The following is a 9,552-nucleotide window of genomic DNA, read 5'->3' on the forward strand; positions in this document are numbered from 1 at the left end:
CTTTCGCTACCGAGATTGTTACTCCTACAGCAATCCTGGCCTTGGATTGTGCCACCATTGGCGCTCCAGCATTCATCACGCCAGCGAATCACCGAGATCCTCGCGGTTACCTGCAAAAAAGGAAAGAAAACACAGCAGAAAAGGAAAATAGATAGGAGAAAAAGAAATCCAAGATTTCTTTCTAAATGTAAACAGTTCATAAAGGGCTATAAAAGCCTCTTCACAAATCTGTACAAAGGACCGGATTTGGAGAAAAAAAATACACTTACACATATTTATAAAGGAGAAGTTCAAGCATGTTCTTTCAAAAAGGTGATTCGAGTTTTTATTTTTTATTATTCTGTTATTTATTCAACGAATATGCAAATTGATCTTTAGCAAAGAATTGATAGTACTATGGAAAAGGAAGAGGTTACCTGCGATTTTCTTGAAAGAATGAGGGTTTTTTAACCCTCCGACCACCGAGTGTGGTGGCGCGTGAGCGCGTGAGAAGACTGGGGACGGAGGTTCGGCAGAACCCCAAGGCCGGACGCCCAAATCCTCTTTCAGAGGATTTCTTTCCTTTTTTTTTAAAAAAACCTGACTAAAATGATTTTAAAAGCTAAAATCAGGGTTTATATAACCCTACCAAAACGGTGTCATTTTGCTTAATTCAATAAGCACTAAAACGGCACCGTATCATGCAGAGGATCCGCGTGTTGACCCGATTATCCGGGGAGGATCCGCGTGTTTCCGTAAAGTGGGTTAATTGCTCAATTGGTCCTCTCGCAATTTTAATCTTTATAATTTCATTTTTTTTAAATTTAGCCCCAATATTTTAATTTTATTTCAATTTGATCCTCACAGTGGCTTTAAAATTGAGTTGGTGGAAACGGTGTCGTTTTGGGATTAGGGCTAAATTGCCCAGGGAGTCCTTTGAATTAAATACGCATTTCAATCAGGCCCAGAATTTTTATTATTTTGCAAATTAACCCCCAAATTTCTTAATTAAATTCAATTTTAATAATTTTTATTTTATATTTTTTTAAAAATATTAGTTATTCAAAATAGTATATATTCTTCATTAGACTATTATTATCATTTTTCAAAATTTTTATTATTATATATTTTATTATATACATGTATATTTGTTCTGCTTTTTTTATTTCCTTTTATATTTATTTTATTATATTTTATATGTTACATTATTATTATCATTATACATATTTCATATTACATTTCGTTATATTTATTTAAGTTTATATATATATATATATATTATTGTTGTGCATTATTAAATATTGTATTTTAATTATATATATTTTTAAATTACTCACTTTTTATATTTCAACACGTATTATGTTTTTATATATTATTATATTTTATATCATCTATATATTAAGTGCTAGTTCATAATATTATTAAGTGTCGTTTGTTTGATATATATATATATTACTACATTATTATTATTTTATTTATATATTGTCACATTTGTTTTAGTATATATATTTATATGTTTAATTGTATATCATGTATCGCTTTTTAAATTAATTGTTACTTTGTATGTCCGTATATTTTGCTTATTTATCTTCAATATATGCTATGTATATCTCAATATGTATGTTGTTATGTAACTAAGATTTTCTATATTTATGTATATATCTAGTATAGGACCTTTATATTATTACTATTATACTATTTAAATGCATGCCTTAGCTATCTATTATTGTAATATGCTATCTTACATGTTATAATGTGTATATATGGCTCTTCATGCATTAATTAAAATGAGTTTCAAAAGTTTTCAAATAAAAAGGCAATGCTTGGTATTTGGAAGCTTCGAGAAAGGTAGTGCCTAACTTATTGGGTTACAACTTTTCTCGTTGAGTTCGAATAGTCAAGCACCCTTCTAAGTTTTTAAGGTTTTCAAAATACGAGCAACTGTCTTGGAATTTCAAAGCGTTGTGTCCTAACTTACTGGATATGGCGTTTTATTGTTTCGAGATAGGAATTTTCAAAAAAGGCTAGCTTAGCTTCGAATGTCTTAAAAATATTGCATCCTAACTTACTGGATGTGATATTTTGATTCATTTGATACAAGTGAACTCTAATTAAAATATTCTAAAGGGGATTGCATCTTAAAACTTTCAAATTTCCGACATTAAAGACATTTTGATAATCAATTAGGCACCAATTTTTGAGCGTTACGAGGGTGCTAACCCTTCCTCGTACGTAACCGGCTCCCGAACCCGTTTTCTGATTTCGTAGACCGAAACTAATGATTTTTTAAACAAAAGGTTTTAAAAGGTGATCCAATCACACCTAAAAAGATTGGTGGCGACTCCTGTTTTCGTTTTTCAAAGTCAAACCCCGTTTTATTTCAAACTCGATTTAAAAAAGGTTTCGACAAAGGAAATTGAGTAATGTATTATGTATTAAATGATCAAAAATTGAAAAGGGAATGACTCGAAAACAAGTTGAGTATACTTATGTAATCAAAGATGAATCAAGTTCACCTTGTTATGATAATGTTTTGATACGTTAGGTAAAATATTGGTTATACACATTAGTTTAACCTATGTACTTGTTATATAAGGTAAGTTAACTGTTTATATTCATATAAGCTTACTAAGCATTTCATAATGCTTACCATATCACTTTTCCTTTTTTTTTTTTGTACAGATTTTGGCTTGCGAAACGTGTAAATCGGAGCCTCGAGGAGCTCACGCTATCCATCTCCTAATTCGGTAGACTTTGATCATTTGAACCCGATTATATGTGGCAGGTACTTAGGAGTATCTATATGTTCATAATTTTGCGTACGTTATGAGGCATTTTGAGTATGAATTCTTATGGAAATGCTAATTTGTTATGTTGGTAAGTTGGTGTCATGTTACATAAGGTTTGAATCATCAAAGTGAATTAAGTATTTTGAATTATTTGACTGCATGAAATGGATAAATGGTTTGGAATTGTATAAGTAGCTTAAATGACTTGTAGTAGACTATTTAATCTTGTTATGTTTTGGTGTCAAATGTGGCATATTGGTTAGATGTTTTAAAGGAAATGAGATATGATATGTTTTGGCATGAATTTTAAGTGTTTTAAACAAGCTTTCATGTTTGATAAGTGCACCTATTTGATGACTTGAGTGGTTAGTTTGAACAAATACCAAATGGCCCATTATTGTACCACACGGGTTGACCACACGACTGAGTGACTGACACAGGCTGGTGACACAGCCATGTGATCTCTAGAAGGAGCAAGTTTTTAGAGCCACACAGTTCCCGAATATTATACGGGCCAGCCACACGATCATGTGAGTAATATAGAAAAGGTCATTTTTAATCCACATGGTCTTAAAGAGTTACATGGCCTGGGCACACAGTCGTGTCCCTTATTCTTCATAAATGTCCTTATTTTTTGCAAAATCTTTCAGAATGGTCGTTATTCATACTTGGGTCAACTTAAGAGTTTTCGTAAACTCGAGTTAGACTCGATTTTGTTTGTAAATCATGACTTGTGTGTATGTATGAAATAATTACATATTTAATTAATTTTTTTTCAATTAAGTTTTGCATGTAACTGATCTGTTGACTGTTGTAACATTCTATAGCTTCGGTCTGATGCCAAGACCAGGTATGGGGTGTTACATCACCAATCGTGCCGATAATTTGTATACATAAATTTCAAGTCAAATTTTGACTTGAAAATTTGGGGTCAAATTTTATTGATAACTTAAAAAGAAGTTACAATCTTTGGATTTTTTTTACAAGAAAAACTCCTTTGATTCTTCTCTCCAGTTTGCCTTTGATCCAAGGGTTGTCTAAACTTGATCTTGGAAAGATGCAGTTTGCTTCAAGGGTTATTGAGACTTGATCTTGAAAGCGAGATGCTTACTTGAGAATTTGATTTAGATTCAAAGATCGTCGAGACTTGATCTTGAATTAATGATGTTCATTTCAAGAGTTGTCAAGATTTGATCTTGAAAACGAGTTTTAACCTCCTTTCTTCAGTTGAATTGGGTCAAAAAGGTAGCTTTTGATAAACCATAAATGTAACATGTTTTAATCTCATGCTTGGCATGTTTTTGGGTGACTTATTACATAATTTAGTGAATTCGATGCTCATAATCCTCTAATTTCACGTTTATATACTTAGGTGAGCATAGATCAGCAAACGGAGCAGAAAACAGGCCATATTCAGAAAAAATAGACTGTCTTAAGGATCCACACGGCCAAGCCAATCCCACACGGGCTGAGCACACACTAGTGTGAACCACATGGGCTGGCCACACGCCTATGTGGTAGCCCGAGTCGATATCGCTCCCTGTTTCCCAAACACGCAGAAAAAGCAAATTTTTAGGGTTTCTGAGGATTCTAAAGTCTATAGATACATACTAAAAGAGGACCTAAAGGAGCAAGCAGAGTAGAATGCAGAAATTACTCGAAGAACGCCAATGAACTCAACTCAGAAGCAGGATCTCCTTCAAGACTGAAGATCTCCATTCAATTTCTTTAGAAGTTTTTGGGTTTCTTTATGTTTTGTTGTTTTCCTATTTTTGAGATGTTTTCCTTTCCAAATATGAACTAAATTCCCTAAATACCTAGGGAAGATAAAACCTATGATAGATCTTATTATTTGATTTTCCCGAATTACATGATAAATATTTATTCTTGATCTCAATTATGTTTACTTACCTTCATTTTTAATGTTTCCAGGATATTAATTCATGATTGATGTGCTTATTCAGTAGAGCAAAAGTCCCTATTTAAGAGTAGAGCCGATACAATTGAGTGGAGTTGCATGTAATTCTAGAAATAGGACAACATAAATCTACCAGATTAGAGTCAAATCTAATAGGGGAATCCATAGATCGAGTTAATGCAACAATAGGGGTTTTAATTAGAAAGTGATTTCACTTAATCAACCTAGAGTCACTTATTTTTACTCTCGAAAGAGATATTAATATAATTTAGGGATTTCTACGGATCAAGTCAAATGAATAAATCGTTTAATTCAGATTTAAAATAATAAGTGAAGTCTAGGTGGATTCTTTCCTGGGTTGCTCTCTGTCGTTTAGTAATTAGTTTTGTTAAAATTAGATTTTAAAACAATTACTTCAATTTATAGACTAGATAATAAAAAGTTAGTAATTACTAGCACTTTTAGTCTTCGTGGATACAATATTCCTGACTCACCGTAGCTATACTACTATTCGATAGGTGCGCTTGCTTTTGTCGTATTTTAGCTAGTTCGTGATGTCATCAAGTTTGACGCCGTTGTCAGGGACTGAAATATTAGGAACACTTAATTTTATTACTTTAGCCATTTTTATTTTTTCTTTCATTTTATTTTTTTTATTTTAATTTACTAACTTTTTCTTTTATTTGCTTCTGGCAGGTTCCTTTAGTTCATGACTCGTAGAAACCCGTCAGGACCTCTATTATTTGACAGCAAAATTGAAAGTAAAGCTCGTAGAAACCGTAGAGAAGTGAGGCAAAGTCGACAAAGTACAATAGAAGAGCAAGAGGGCATTATTGTTATTACTGAGGAGATGGCTGAAAATCAGAATAATCAACTACTCCCTGTAGCTGCTGCAAATCTAAATCCTACTCTTCGTACTATGTATGATTATACCAAGCTCACTCTCACTGGGGCTGAATCGAGTATTGTTAAACCTGCTATTGCTGCAAATAATTTTGAGCTAAAACCTAACACTATTCAAATGATTCAACAGTTTATTCAGTTCGATAGTTTACAGGATGAAGACCCAAATACTCATTTGGCTAATTTTCTGGAATTCTGCGACACTTTCAAGATCAACGACGTTTCTGAATATGCCATTCGTCTACGATTATTCCCCTTCTTATTGAGAAATAAAGCTAAGAAGTGGTTGAACTCCCTACCACGAGGTTCTATCACTACTTGGGATCAAATGACCAAGAAGTTTTTGCTGAGTACTTTCCACTAGCTAAGACAGCCAAATTGAGTAATGATATCTCTTCCTTCATGCAAATGGATTTAGAAACTCTATATGATGCATGGGAGAGGTATAAGGACTTATTGAGAAGGTGCCCTAACCATGGGTTACTTCTATGGCTACAGGTTCAAACTTTCCACAATGGTTTGATGCCCTCAACTAGGCAAATGATCGATGCAGCTACTGGTGGTACTGTAAATAATAAACAACCTGAGGTATGAGTTCATAGAGGAGATGTCACTGAATAACTTTCAGTGGCAAGTCATGAAGACAAAGCCAACAAAAGTAACCGGTGTTTTTAATGTTAATGTGGTCACCATGTTATCAAACCAGGTAGAACTCTTAAATAAAAAGATTGATGGTTTATGTGTTTCTATGCAGGTATATCCAGTGATGCAATGCGACACAAGTGGTGGTGGAATGAACAACTCAGAATATTTACCCTACGGCCCCTAGCATAGAGAATGAGTAAATAAATTATATGGGTAATAATCCTAGACCTCAAAATAATCCTTACAGTAATCCTTACAATGCAGGTTGGAGGAACCATTGATATTTCTCATGGGGAGGTCAAGAAAATCAAAAACCACAACCCCCTCCAAGTTTTCAGCAACAACGTTATTGGCAGGAAAAGAAACCTAGCCTTAAAGAGATATTGGAAAAATTTATTACGGTGTCAGAGACTCATTTTCAAAACACCGAGACAACCTTGAAAAATCAGCAAGCATCGATTCATGGGCTCGAAAATCAAATTGGACAGCTTGCTAAATTAGTTTAAGAAAGGCAACAAGGTAGTTTGCCTAGTAACATCGAACCTAACCCAAAAGAGCTTGTGAAAGTAGTTACCCTAAGGAGTGGGAAAGTGTTAACTAAACCTAAAAAGAAGCTGCAACAGGAATTCGACACGAAAAAGGACGAGGACGTAAAACCCGATGTAAGTGAAAAATCAGTACTTAAAGAATATAAACCACGAATCCCTTATCTAGTAAAGTTGAAGAAAGACCGCATGGATGCACAATTCAGTAAATTTCTTGAACTTTTTAAACAGTTGCATATTAACTTACCTTTTATTAAAGCTATTTCACAGATGCCTATATATGCAAAATTTTTGAAGGAGCTTCTAATAAATAAAAGAAAGTTTGAAGAGCTATCTACGGTAGAACTCAACGAGGAATGTTCAACTATCCTTCAAAATAAACTGTCAACCAAACTAAAAGATCTAGGAAGTTTTACTATTCCCTGCTTAATTGGTAATTTAAATATTGAAAAGGCATTAGCTGATTTAGGTGCTAGTATTAATTTGATACCTTATAAAATATTCAAGCAGCTTGGTCTTGAGGAACCAAAACGCGCTAGGATGATTATTCAATTAGCTGATAGATCTATTAAATATCCTAGAGGTATTATTGAAGATGTGCTTGTAAAAGTAGATAAATTCATATTTCTTGTTGATTTTGTTGTGCTTGACATGGATGAGGAAGTTGAAGTAACTTTAATTTTAGGTCGCCCATTTTTAGCCACTACTAGGGCTGTTATTGATGTGGGTGATGGTAAACTTGTGCTTAGGGTAGGTGACGAAGAGATTGTTTTTAAAATCTATGATGCCATGAGATTCTCTAGAGAACAAGATGATTCCTATTATTTTATTGATTCTATTGATCATGTTATTCAAGATTTCTTTACAGAAAATTGTTCATAAGGACAGGTTGGAACTGTGTCTTGTTCAAGGAAATGAGGTAAATGACAATGATGCTGTGATAGGTAAGACAAAATTTGATTTACATTTTAATGAGTCTTCACTAAAACAGAAGAATTATGTGGGTATTGAGGTAAATGATGAATTAAAATTAAAACCCTCTATTGAAGAACCTCCTAAATTAGAACTAAAGCAATTACCAAATCACTTAGAATATGCGTTTCTTGGAAATAATTCTATATTACCAGTGATCATTGCTTAGATTTGCAGTCGAATGAGAAAGATGAGTTATTTCAAGTATTGAAGGAGCATAAAAGAGCCTTAGCTTGGAAGATCTCTGACATTAGAGGGATCAGTCCTTCTTTTTGCACCCATAAAAATTTAATGGAAGATGAATACAAACCATGTGTGCAAGCTCAAAGACAACTGAATCTTAATATGAAAGAAGTCATTAAGGCTGGGGTAATTAAACTTCTAGATGCTGGAGTTATTTATCCTATTTCTGATAGTACTTGGGTGAGTCCTGTGCAGGTTATTCCTAATAAGGGAGGCATGACTGTTGTAGCTAACGAGAAGAATGAGTTGATTCCAACAAGAATAGTCACGGGATGGAGAGTTTGCATCGACTATAGGAAATTGAATGATGCCACGAGAAAATATCACTTTCCTTTGCCATTCATCGATCAAATGTTGGAAAGATTATCTGGACACATGTATTATTGTTTCCTAGATGGACTCTCTGGCTACTTTCAAATCCTAATAGCCCTCAAGGACCAAGAAAAAACGACATTTACATGTCCATATGGTACGTTTGCTTACCAAAGAATGCCTTTTGGATTATGTAATGTTCCTGCTACTTTTCAGCGATGCATGTTGGCTATTTTTGATGAACTCGTAGAAGACATTATGGAGGTATTTATGGACTAATTTTCGGTATTTGGTAATTCTTTTCATCTTTTCCTTAAAAATTTAAAACGAGTTCTAATGTGATATAAGGAAATGAACCTTGTACTTAATTTGAAAAATGTCACTTTATGGTTCGTGAAGGGATTGTGCTAGGCCATAAAATTTCTAGTAAAGGAATTGAGGTTGATAGAGAAAAAATTGAAACCATTGAAAAATGACCTCCCCTAGTTCAGTTAAGACTATTCGAAGCTTCTTAGGACATTTTGGATTTTATAGAAGATTTATTAAAGACTTTTCTAAAATAGCTAAGCCTTTAACTAATTTTCTAGAAAAAGATGTGCCTTTCAATTTTAATCAGAAATGTTTAGAAGCGTTTAATACTCTTAAAGATAAATTAATTAATGCTTCAATTGTAGTTGCACCTGATTGGAACTTACCCTTTGAACTAATGTGTGATGCAAGTGATTTTACAGTAGGTGTAGTTCTTGGACAGCGAAGAGACAAGCACTTTCAACCGATTTATTATGCTAGCAAGACATTGACGGTTGCACAAGAAAACTACACTACTACAAATAAAGAATTGCTAGCTAAGGTTTTTGCATTTGATAAATTTAGGCCATATTTAATATTATCTAAATTTGTCTTTTACACTGACCATTCAGCTCTTCATTATCTTCTCACTAAATCAGATGCAAAACCTCGACTAAAAAGATAGATTTTATTATTGCAGGAGTTCGATTTAGAAATCCAAGATAAGAAGGGAGCTAAAAATCTTGTAGCAGATCACCTGTCCAGGTTAGAGAATTCACATCTCAATCAGCTTGATGAAAATGAGATAAATGACTCATTTCCTGAAAAACAACTTTTGGCTATAACTGACTCTGAAGGCCCTTGGTTTGCGAATATTGTGAATTACTAGCTGCTAACATCCTTCCAAAAGGGTTGACACATCATCAAAAGAAGCAATTCTTTATCGATATGAAAAACT

The 9,552-nt window shown here is 33.5% G+C and overlaps 1 non-coding gene across 1 annotated transcript; it reads right to left on the minus strand.

Moving 5' to 3' along the window:
- Positions 1-5,964: 5,964 nt before the first annotated feature.
- Positions 5,965-6,071, minus strand: LOC128292206 (small nucleolar RNA R71). Its single transcript, XR_008282191.1, has one exon. It is a non-coding gene; the product is annotated as a small nucleolar RNA R71 (small nucleolar RNA).
- Positions 6,072-9,552: the final 3,481 nt, after the last annotated feature.

Source organism: Gossypium arboreum, chromosome 4 (assembly GCF_025698485.1).
Source record: "Gossypium arboreum isolate Shixiya-1 chromosome 4, ASM2569848v2, whole genome shotgun sequence".
In the NCBI taxonomy this organism is placed as follows: Eukaryota; Viridiplantae; Streptophyta; class Magnoliopsida; order Malvales; family Malvaceae; genus Gossypium; species Gossypium arboreum.